Source organism: Budorcas taxicolor, chromosome 11, assembly GCF_023091745.1.
Source record: "Budorcas taxicolor isolate Tak-1 chromosome 11, Takin1.1, whole genome shotgun sequence".
Taxonomy (NCBI): domain Eukaryota; kingdom Metazoa; phylum Chordata; class Mammalia; order Artiodactyla; family Bovidae; genus Budorcas; species Budorcas taxicolor.
Window position 1 is genome coordinate 90,056,368 of NC_068920.1, and position 12,231 is coordinate 90,068,598.

Below are 12,231 nucleotides of genomic sequence, written 5' to 3' on the forward strand. Positions count from 1 at the left end.
CTATGGACTGTAGCCTACCAGGCTCCTTCGTCCATGGGATTTTCCAGGCAAGAACACTGGGGTGGGTTGCCATTACCTTCTCCAGGAGATCTTCCTGACCCAGGGATTGAACGCGGGTCTCCCACACTGTATACAGACGCTTTACCACTAAAATCTTTGTGTGGATCACAACAAACTATGGAAAATTCTTAAGGAAATGGGAATACCAGACTAACTACCTTACCTCTGTCTCCTGAGAAACCTGTATGCAAGTCAAGAAGCAACAATTAGAACCAGACATGGAACATCAAACTGGTTCCAAATTGGGAAAGGAGTACATCAAGGCTATATATTGTCACCATGCTTATTTAACTTCTATGCAGACAGAGTACATTATGTGAAATGCTGGGCTGGATGAATCACAACCTGGGATCAAGATTGCTAGGAGAAATATAAATAACCTCAGATATGCAGATGATATCATCCTAATGGCAGAAAGCAAGAGGAACTAAAGAACCTCTTGATGAAGGTGAAAGAGGAGAATGAAAAGATTGGTTTAAAACTCAGTGTTCAAAAAACTAAGATCATGGTATACAGTCCCATCACTTCATGGCAAATGGAAACAATGGCAGAGTTTATTTTCTTGGGCTCCAAAATCACTGCAGACTGACTGAAACCATGAAATTAAAAGAAGTTTGCTCCTCGGAAGAAAAGCTATGACAAACCTAGACAGCATATTAAAAAGCAGAGGTGTCAATTTGCTGGCAAAGATCTGTATAGCCAAAGCTATGATTTTTCCAATAGTCATTTACAGATGTGAGAGTTGGGCCATAAACAAGACTGAACACTGAAAAATTGATGCTTTTAAACTGTGGTGCTGGAGAAGACTCCTGAGAGTCCCTTGGACAGCAAGGAGATCAAACCAGTTAATCCTAAAAAAAACTCAACCCGGAATACTCATTGGAAGGACTGATGTTGAGGCTGAAGCTCCAAAACTTTGCCCACCTGATACGAAGAGCCAAGTCATTGAAAAACAACCTTGAGGCTAGGAAAGATTGAAGGCAAGAGGAGAAGAGTACAACAGAGGATAAGATGGTTGGATGGCATCACTGACTCAACGGACATAAGTTTGAGCAAACTCCAGGAGATAGTGAAAGGGAAGCCTGATGTGCTGCAGTCCATGGGGGTCACAAAGAGTTGGACATGAGTCAGTGACTGAACAACAACTTACTGGTTTAAAAGCATGATTTGTTATAATCTTATCATTATTTACATTCATAACAAGTTTGCTTACCTCATAGTTAATCCACTCTTTAAATATCAGGGATCTGGGAATGGTAGATAGAAGAAGTGAACTGAAATCCTTCATTCAACAAGTTTTACTGTGCTCACTATTTGTTGGCCTGGGATATATAGCAGTGGGACATAGGGGTGATTTTATATTTATTGAAGTTAGATGCTGTGAGTTTTTCACTTTCTTCTTCCTTCAGAAAAGTACTTATATCTATGTGTCTACCAATTAAGTTTTACCATAGTCTGCAGCATTATATCAACCTGTACTATAATTATTTTTAAGGGCAGAGTTTTATCATTTTTATATTTTATGCATTATAAATCATGGACAGTTGGCCTGGGGCAAATGTATTTAGTTCTCTTTTCAGTCCAAGATTATTTTATCAAAACAATTAAAGTCAGGAAAACACCGACTTTGAGAATCAATGTTACTGTTGTCACAGTAGTATACAAGCTGCCACCTCGACACTACTGATGGAATAAATGACAATGGGTAAGTAGTAGCCAGATTCCCAGAATTGTAGAAGCCTGGGAATTGCTGAGGCAAAAAGATGAGAAAGCTCCAGCATCAAAAAAAGGAACAACAAAGGCAAGGCAAAATGTATAGTTTTGGCACTGCCCTACCTTTGAGAAATCACTCTAGATGGCAAAGGGCACTAGGGTGATTACTGATTTAAAATTAAAAGTCACCCTGAAACACTATGAAGGGGGGATGAAGGACAAACTTCATTATACACACACATAGAGATACACATATACATATGCATATATGCCTACATATATATGTACATACATAGATACACATGTGAACACACATATATGTATATATTATATAAAATAGTGTATGTCTGAGGGAAAGTAATGGGGAGAAGTCCAGCAATCAAAGAGAAACTCTGAATCTTCTCCTACTCCAGAATTTTGAAAATTTCTACTTCCTTTTGAATAATGTGCTTCAGTGAAGGGGAGAGCAGTGAGAAAGAATTCACACCTGCCAAATCTGTTTTGTTTTTTCCTCTCTTTTACTTTGCCTACCACTGAGCAGAAGAATGGGCTAGGAATTCTTTTTGGACATAGGAAATTTAGTCCCTGCTACTACTGGAAAGTTAGTCATTTTGGAGTCTGAAGTTTGGGTGTGGAGTTGGGGGGAAATACCTGGGGTTTTCCTTATGCCAACTATTAAAATGGAAGTTTCACTTCAAAGCTATAAACCTCACAGAAAGGTCAGCACATAGTTGGTCCTTAAAAATTATTGTTAATTGAATAAATGTGTGAATTAAAGGATCAGTGAATGAGATACATGAGTAATAACTGTTATCTCTATGTGGTGGAGAATACAGAAAAATATAAGACGTAATTGCTGCCTTTAGGATGCTTTATAACCAGACAGAGACATAAAGTTAATCATAAAGTAGCTGGAGGACAATATGCAACAGTAGCAATAAAACCACTATTGTTTTGGCAAAATAATCTTAAAAGCTAGCTTATGAGTGGTTCAGCCTATAACGTTCTTAAGTGGTTTGGAAAACAGAGATGATGCTGAAAGTGAAAGTGAAGGTGGCTCAATTGTGACCAATGCTTTGCGACCCCATGGAATTCTCCAGGCCAGAATACTGGAGTGGGTAGCCTTTCCCTTCTCCAGCGGATCTTCCCAACCCAGGGATCGAACCCAGGTCTCCCGCATTGCAAGATGATGTTCAGCTGGGCCTTAAATAATAAGGTTTAAATAACTGCTTGCTTATCAATCCTCCTACTCCATTGGCATCTTAGGGGTTCTGAGGTATATTCTCGAAACTTCTTGGGCTGCTTCCAATAATTTAAATTTTTAAGGATGTGCTAAATTCATCTGTCACATCTGCTTGCAAGTGCAGCACGATTTTCGTTAAGAGCAGAGGAAGGAAGACAAAGAATGATTTTGTAAAATAGGTGTAGTGTCCATATATTTGGAGCTCCAGCCCCATATGTGAAATTGGGATTCCATAGAAAAACCTCTGCTCAGTGCACACTTGGACCCTGTCTGATACAGATGTCATGGCCCACTTCTCACTTGTCACAAGCAATGTGTCATTGACTGTACAGCTGACTCCCGTTCTTTGCTTTAATTAGTACTTCAAGAAAGTGTTCAGAGAGATCTTTGTTGACAACTTAAAGACTGATTTGGGCTGCAAACTTATTTCCTCTGTAGCTTCAAGTCAAAAACTCAGTGGATCAAATGGATAAAAGCCCTTTTGTTTGTCTAAACTGAATGGAGTGAAGCTGTAAATTTGAACAGTGAGGGACTCCACAGCTTCTCAGAGAGGTTTTGTGATACCCTCCTACTAATGATGCCATGCCTATGCCTACCTATGCTTTCCCAGTTTTGCTTAATATTGTGTTTTGCGGAAATAATGCTTGGATGGCAAAACATTTTTCAACTTTGCTGGCCTCTCACTGGTTTCTTCTTATCTTGTTCTTAAATCAGATTGTAGACAGAAATGTATGTTTGTTTATTATGCCAAGAACAGGTTTTGCTGAATTTAATGGGAAAATGTGGTCTCTCTAGGATTTTTGGAAGACACTGACAAGTGTCCTGAAATGAAAGCAACATACAGCACAAGTCTCTCCTAATGCTCTTCATGTTTTGCATTAGTTTCAGAAAAAAAACAGAAAGAGGACAAACTTTTTATTGAAAAAACAAAACAGGTACAGAAAAACAGATAAAACAAATATATAGCTTAATGAGTTATTACAAGGTAAACACTTGTGTAACCACCATTCAAGCCAAGAAATACTGATAAAACTCTGCCAATTCCAACCTCCACCAAAGCCCCTCCATATACCCTTTCTAATAATAACCTCTGCTCCCCACAAAAGTAGCCAGTATTCTGAGTATTAAAGCAATGTTTTCTTTCTTTACCATATCATCACTCAAGTCTTAAAAGACATCGAAGTGTACATTCCTGGACCATTATTTAGTCTTATCCACTGAGAAATTTTCTTCTTTTCAGTTCAGTTCAGTTCATTTCAGTTGCTCAGTCATGTCTGACTCTTTGCAACTCCATGAATCACAGCACACCAGGCCTCCCTGTCCATCACCAACTCCCAGAGTTCACACAAACTCACGTCCATTGAGTCAATGATGCCATCCAGCCATCTCATCCTCTGTCATCCCCTTCTCCTCCTGCCCTCAATCCCTCCCAGCATCAGAGTCTTCTCCAATGAGTCAACTCTTCACATGAGGTGGCCAAAGTACTGGAGTTTCAGCTTTAGCATCATTCCTTCCAAAGAAATCCCAGGGCTGATCTCCTTCAGATTCAACTGGTTGAATCTCCTTGCAGTCCAAGGGACTCTCAAGAGTCTTCTCCAACACCACAGTTCAAAAGCATCAATTCTTCAGTGCTCAGCCTTCTTCACAGTCCAACTCTCACATCCATACATGACTACTGGAAAAACCATAGCCTTGACTAGACGGACCTTTGTTGGCAAAGTAATGTCTCTGCTTTTCAATATGCTATCTAGGTTGGTCATAACTTTTCTTCCACGGAGTAAGCATCTTTTAATTTCATGGCTGCAGTCACCATCTGCAGTGATTCTGGAGCCCCCCAAAATAAAGTCTGACACTGTTTCCACTGTTTCCCCATCTATTTCCCATGAAGTGATGGGACCGGATGCCATGATCTTCGTTTTCTGAATGTTGAGCTTTAAGCCAACTTTTTCACTCTCCTCTTTCATTTTCATCAGGAGGCTTTTTAGTTCCTCTTCACTTTCTGCCATAGGGGTGGTGTTATCTGCATATCTGAGGTTATTGATATTTCTCCTGGCAATCTTGATTCCAGCTTGTGCTTCTTCCAGCCCAGCGTTTCTCATGATTTACTCTGCATAAAAGTTAAATAAGCAGGGTGACAATATACAGCCTTGACATATTCCTTTTCCTATTTGGAACCACTCTGTTGTTCCATGTCCAGTTCTAACTGTTCCTGACCTGCATACAAATTTCTCAAGTCTCTTTTAATCTATAGGTTCCTCCTCCAATCCTTTCCTTTACACCTTATCTGTTAAGGAACCCAGATCACTTAACCTGTACACTCTCTTACATTCTAAACATTACTGACTGTACACCCATGGTTCAACAAGTTTTTGTCTTCTTCATTTCCTTTATATTGGCTGCTGGATCCAGAAACATGATTAGATTCAAGCTTTCTTTGGGAAGACTTAGTGCTATGGTCTGAAGATTTGTGTCCCGCTCCCCCAATTCATATGTTGAAATTCTAACCCCCTAAAAATGATGGTATTAACAGGTGAAGCTTTAGGAAGATGATTAGGTCAAGGGAGGAAACCTTCATGAGTGGAATTAGAACTTCTAAAAGAGATCCCACAGAGCTCCCTAGTCCCTTCCACCACGTGAAAGCACAACAGTAAGTCCATGACCCAGAAAATGGCCCTCACCCACCACACTGATGTGAGTCTGAGTGAACTCCGGGAGTTGGTGATGGACAGGGAGGCCTGGCGTGCTGCAATTCATGGGGTCGCAGAGTCGGACATGACTGAGCAACTGAACTGAACTGAACCACACTCTCAGCCTCTAGAACTGTGTACACTAAATTTCTGCCGTTTATAAGCCACCCAGTCTGTGATATTTTGTTACAGTACCCTAGTGGACTAAGACAATACGTGATGACATTTTCTTTCACAGGAAGGCATATACTGTTCATGGGGTTTTCAAGGCAAGAATACTGAAGTGGTTGGCCATGCCCTTCTCCAGTGGACTACATTTTGCCAGAACTCTCCACCTTGGCCCGTTGGTCTTGGGTGGCCCTACACAGCATGGCTCATAGTTTCACTGAGTTAGCCAAGGCTGTAGTCCATGTGATCAGATTGGTTAGTTTTCTGTGATTGTGGTTTTCAGTCTGTCTGCCCTCTGATGGAGAAGGATAAGAGGCTTACGGAAGCTTCCTGATGGGAGAGACTGACTGAGGGGGAAACTGGGTCTTGTTCTGGTGGGCAGGGCCATGATCAGTAAATCTTTAATCCTATTTTCTGTTGATGGGTGGAGCTGTGTTCCCTCCCTGCTATTTGAAAGTGGAAGCGAAAGTGAAGTCGCTCAGTCCTGTCTGACTCTTTGCCACCCCATGGACTGTAGCATACCAGGTTCCTCCCTCCATGGGATTCTCCAGGCAAGAGTACTGGAGTGGGTTGCCATTTCCTTCTCCAGGGGATCTTCCTGACCCAGGGATCAAACCTGGGTCTCCTGCATTCCAGGCAGATGCTTTAACCTCTGAGCCACCAGGGAAGCCCCAAACTCCAGTGGAGGTAATGAAGGTAACGGCGACCTCCTTCAAAAGATCCCATGCATTTACTGCTACACTCAGTGACCCCAACCCTTCAGCAGGCTACCACCAACCCATACCTCCACTGGCGACTCCTGGACACTCACAGGCAAGTCTGGGTCAGACTCTTGTGGGGTCATTGCTCCTTTCTGCTGGGTCCTAGTACACAATGTTCTATTTGTGCCCTCCAAGAGTCTTTTTCCCAGTCCTGTGTAAGTTCTGGCAGCTCTATGGTGGGGTTAATGACACTCTTCTCCAAGAGGGCTTATGCCATACCCAAGTCTGCTGCACCCAGAGTCCCTGTCCCTGCAGCAGTCCTCTGCTGACCCTTACCTCCACAGGAGACGCTCAAACACAGTTCTGTCTCAGTCTCTGTGGGGGTCCTGGGTCCTGGTGCGCACAAGGTTTGTTTGAGCCCTCTTAGCGTCTCTAGTGGGAATGGGGTTTGATTCTAAACTTGAATTCGCCCCTCCTACCATCTTGCTAGGGTCCGTCTAGTCAAAGCTATGGTTTTTCCAGTGGTCATGTATGGATTTGAGAGTTGGACTATAAAGAAAGCTGAGCACCAAAGAATTAATGCTTTTGAACTATGGTGTTGGAGAAGACTCTTGAGAGTCCCTTGGACTGCAAGGAGATCCAACCAGTCCATCTTAAAGGAGATCAGTCCTGAATGTTCATTGGAAGAACTGATGTTGAAGCTGAAACTCCAATACTTTGGCCACCTGATGTGAAGAACTGACTCACTGGAAAGGACCCTGATGCTGGGGAAAATTGAAGGCAGGAGAAGAAGGGGATGACAGAGCATGAGGTGGTTGGATGGCATCACCGACTCAATGGACATGAGTTTGGGTAGACTCCAGGAGTTGGTGATGGATAGGGAGGCCTGGCATGCTGTGGTTCATGGGGTTGCAAAGAATCGGACATGACTGAATGACTGAACTGAACTGAACTAGGAGCCGCATGTCTTGTTAGCTCTACTGTGTGATGTCAGCAATGTGTTGATACTCAGTGACTATACCCATTTATTTGTTGAGGGTTGAAAAATGGTGATACTCTGAATCTGTTATTTCTTTTTAAAATTATTTAAAATGCTTTTATAAAAAGAAAGTTCTCCTCATTTACCTTTTAAGTAACACAGTAGCACTGTTCATATAGGAAAAGAAAGATAAATAGTTGTTTTTGTCAATTTTCAAGACAGGGAGTTACTTTCCAATCAACCTCTAAAGGAAACAACTTTAATAGAAATGAAAAATTATAATTTTATTGTAAATTTGTGATTGTCTTACAATTGTAATTTCCTATTTTTTTCTTTAGTTTGGCTCCTAGGCCTTTGGGTATGACCTTGGTAAATCATAACAACTTCCTCACTATCTGGTATGACAAGGTATTTGACATTTACCCAGTATATTTACTGCCTACTGTAGGTTGAGTTGGGCTTCCCAGGTGGTGCTAGTGGTGTATTATATACACCTGCCAATTCAGGAGATATAAGAGATGCAGGTTCTATTCCTGGGTCAAGAAGATCCCCTGAAGGAGGACATGGCAACCCACTCCAGTATTTCTGCCTGGAGAATCCCATGGGCAGAGGAGCCTGGCAGGCTACAGTCTATAGGGTTGCAAAGAGTTGGACACGAATGAAGCGACTTAGCATGCACACATGCAATAGGCTGAATTGTCAACCACCACTGCCCCACACCCCGAATTTATATGCTGAAGTCCTAACCACACATACCCCACACCCAGCACCTCAGAATGTGACTCTATTTGGATGTAGGAGCTTTACAGGGGTGATTAATTGAGAGTGAGTTCATTCGAGTAGGCCCTAATCTACTATGACTAGTGTCCTTATGAAAAATGGGGGAAATGTGGACACAGAGACACATGCAGAGAAGATAATGGAAATAATGGAAGAGAAATAAGGGAAAGATGGCCATCCTCAAGCCAAGAAGAGACGCCTGGAATAGATCCTTCCATTTAGATCCTCAGAAGGAACCAGTCCTGCCGTACCCTGATTTTGGATGTCTAGCCTCCAGAACTGTGAGACAATAAATTTCTGTCATTGAAGTCACTCAGTTGTGGTATTTTGTTGCAGCAGTCCTAGAAACTAATATACCACCCAAGACCTAAATGCAACCATTTCCCTAAGAATCTTGGGCTTCTTTTAGGAGAAATGATATTTTCAAGACCACAGTCTGGTTGCTAGAAATACTCATGACTACAGGGTTTGTCTAGAAAAGGAAATGGCAAGACAACCAGTATTCTTGCCTGGGAAATCCCATGGACAGAGGAACCTGGCAGGCTACAGTCCATGGGGTCACAAAAGACTCAGACATGACTTAGCAACTAAACAAACAACAGGATTTGTCACTGTTTCATGACCTCTTCAATAGATGAAGACATGAAAACTTAAAAAGAAAATTTAAAAAAAAAAAACTTTTCTATTATAAGACAATACACAGCTATGGAAAAACAGACATTTTAAACGTAATATATTTCTAAGTTAATACTGATATTTTTAACTCAAATTCAGGACAATAGGCTTTTTATGTAACCCTTCCTATATTTAGTCTTCCACACTGGAAATCCTGGTACTCAAGGGCAAAGGGTAAAACAGAATTTGAATATTCCATAACTGCTGTTCATGTTACCCTGTATTATATACATCACAGGCTCAGAAAAATACAAATACAATTCCTGAGAACAGACAAATATTTTTCCCATATTCCTCTCCCATTATCCTCCCAGTTTTAATAATTATACTGTATCTACACTATCAGAGAGCCATTACATACCCTACTCTTCCTTTTAATCCTTATATAACCTTAGTCCTACATGTAATTATTTATTTAATTATTTATGTAATTATTTACTTAATGCTCATGAGCAGGCCTAATAGAAGTGTCTCTTTAGTCATTTTGATTGTCTAAAGTTTATTGTCTAATAGACTCCTCAGAGGGGAGATGAGAGTTGATATTCCCAGAGTGCTTGCATGTTGATAAACTCTTATCTGTGCTTTTTATACTTGGTGGTCAGCTTTGCAGCTTATCCTGATTCACATTTCTTTTCTTTGAGTGCCTTAGAGTTCCCTGGTGGCTCAGACAGTAAGGCATCTGCCTACAATGCGGGAGACCAGGGTTCAATCCCTGGGTTGGGAAGACCTCCTGGAGAAGGAAATGGCAACCCTCTCCAGTATTCTTGCTTGGAAAATCCCATGGACGGAGGAGCCTGGTAGGCTACAGTCCATGGGATCGCAAAGAGTCGGACACAACTGAGGGACTTCACTTTCACTTTCAAATACATTACTCCACTTCTGTCTGGCATGAAGTATTGACAAGTTTGATGATAATCTCATTGTGTTTGTCATATAAATCACACATTCTTTTTGCCTAGATACCTGAAAGTTTTTTTTTCCTTTTTTCTTGAAAAGTCCAATAATTTTACAAAACTATGTCTTGGGGTTTTCCTGGTGAATATTCTCAGGTACACAGTGTAAACTTTCAACATGTAATTTAAGTTATTTTTTCTTTTTTATTTCAGCAAAGTTTTCTTGAATTATGTTTTTTTAGTATTTGATTTGTTCTTTCACTTTGATTTCTTTTTTGAGGACTTCCTACTATCTATGTGTTGGATCTTCTTTGCCTTTAATTTGTCACTCTGTCTTAAATTGTTTCTAAATCTTTTAACTTCTTTTTCATTGTAAAAATTCTTGCTCTTTTTACCTTTTATTTCTCTTAAGATATTATTTATATGTTCTCATGTATTCTTTTTAGTTAAGACTTCATTTCTAAAATGATTTTCCTTTTATTTTTATTATAAGTTTAAGATAAAATGTGATTTTTTTAAATGTCAGTATCTTGTAGATTATTTTTCTTAATGCTTTTTAGATTATTGTGAAATTAAAGATTATGGTCTTGGAACTCCTCTGGTGGTCCAGTGGTTAAGAATTTGCCTTGCAGTGCAGAGCATATGAGTTTGATCCCTGATCAGTCAGTTCAGCCGCTCAGTTGTGTCCGACTCTGTGACCCCATGGACTGCAGCATGCCAGGCTTGCCTGTCCATCACCAACTCCCGGAGCTTGCTCAAACTCATGTCCATGAAGTCAGTAATGCCATCCAGCCGTCTCATCCTCTATTGTCCCCTTCTCCTCCTGCCTTCAATCTTTCCCAGCATCAAGGTCTTTTCCATAGAGTCAGGAAAACTAATCAGGGAACTGATATCTCACACGCACTGGGGCAACTAAGCACATGTGCTACAACTACCGAGCCTGCAAGCCACAACTAGAGAGTCCATGTGCCACAACAAAAAGACCCCACATGATGCAATGAAGATACCATGTGCCACAAATAAGACCAGAGGCAGCCAAATAAATAAATAAGGACTGAAGCCTGAATGCTGTAGGGTCCATGAGCCACAACTAATGAGCCCCTATGCCGCAACTACTGAAGCCTGAGTACCCTAAAGCCAGCAAACTGCAACTACAGAGCCTGCATGCTACAACTACTGAAGCCCATGTGCCTAGAATCTGTGCTCCACAACAACAGAAATCACCACAATGAGAAGCTCGTGCACCACAACTGGAGAGTGGCCCCCACTCCCTGCATCTAGAGAAAGCTCACAGGCAGCATCAAAGAGTCAGAGCAGCCAAAAAATAAATAAATTGAAAAAAATAAATATAGCAGTGTCATGTCAAAAAAAGGTTATGGTCTTGATGCATTCTGTGAACACATGTTTGTGATGTGCTTTCATCATTTGAAGAGATGTCATTCTGCTTCTTAGCCCTCCACGCTCCTTTTTCAGTATGTGTGTGTTAGTCACTCAGTCGTGTCCAGCTCTTCACAACTCCACAGACTGTAGCCCATCAGGCTCCTCTGTCCATAGGATTTTCCAGGCAAGAATGCTGCAGAGGGTTGCCATTGCTTCCTCCAGGAGATCTTCCCAACCTGGGGATCAGAGAAGCACCATTTTTGTTGTGGTGGTTGTTTTAGTGTTGTAACTGATTTATTGTCCATTTTTATGTGAAAAGAGATTTCTGAATTTTAAGAAAGAGGCATGGTTCAGGGTAGCTTTGCTAACTTCACAGAGCTCCCTCTTTTGTTTCCATGAAGTGTTAAAAAATTAACTTCTTGCTTTCTGAGATTTCCTGGCTGTGGATCTTCTCTCTCTTTTGTCTATATTGTCTTAATCCTGACCAATTTTGATTCCACTCTCAGAAGTCTTGGTTCTATTATGGAAGGGAGCCTTAGCTGGTAGCTTTATGAGTTTATTGTTCTAGTCCCTTCTACCTTCCCTGTAGGCCTCTCATATTCATCTGCTAAGGGAAATATCTCCCAATTTCAGCTGCTATTTTCAAAATAAATTTTTGCCTTTCTAGTAAATATCTATTCACAGTTTTCAGGTTCATCCGAGGTCCTACTGATTTCTTCTGCTTTCTCCCACACAAAATGAAGGTCTTGTGAATTTTGGTGACTTGTTTTCTTTTTAAAAAATATATTTTTTTTTTTCGTTGCACTGGGTCTGAGTTGCTGGGCATGGGATTTGTCTAGTTGCGGTGAGCAAGGACTATTCTTCATTGCGGTGCACAGGCTTCTCATTGTGGTGGCTTCTCTCTACCTAGCACAGGCTCTGGGCACACAGGCTTCAGTAGTCATGGTGCACG

The 12,231-nt window shown here is 41.1% G+C and overlaps 1 non-coding gene across 1 annotated transcript; it reads right to left on the reverse strand.

Annotated features, from left to right (window-relative positions):
• Positions 1–6,465: 6,465 nt before the first annotated feature.
• Positions 6,466–6,538, reverse strand: TRNAS-GGA (transfer RNA serine (anticodon GGA)). The gene has a single exon. It is a non-coding gene; the product is annotated as a tRNA-Ser (tRNA).
• Positions 6,539–12,231: the final 5,693 nt, after the last annotated feature.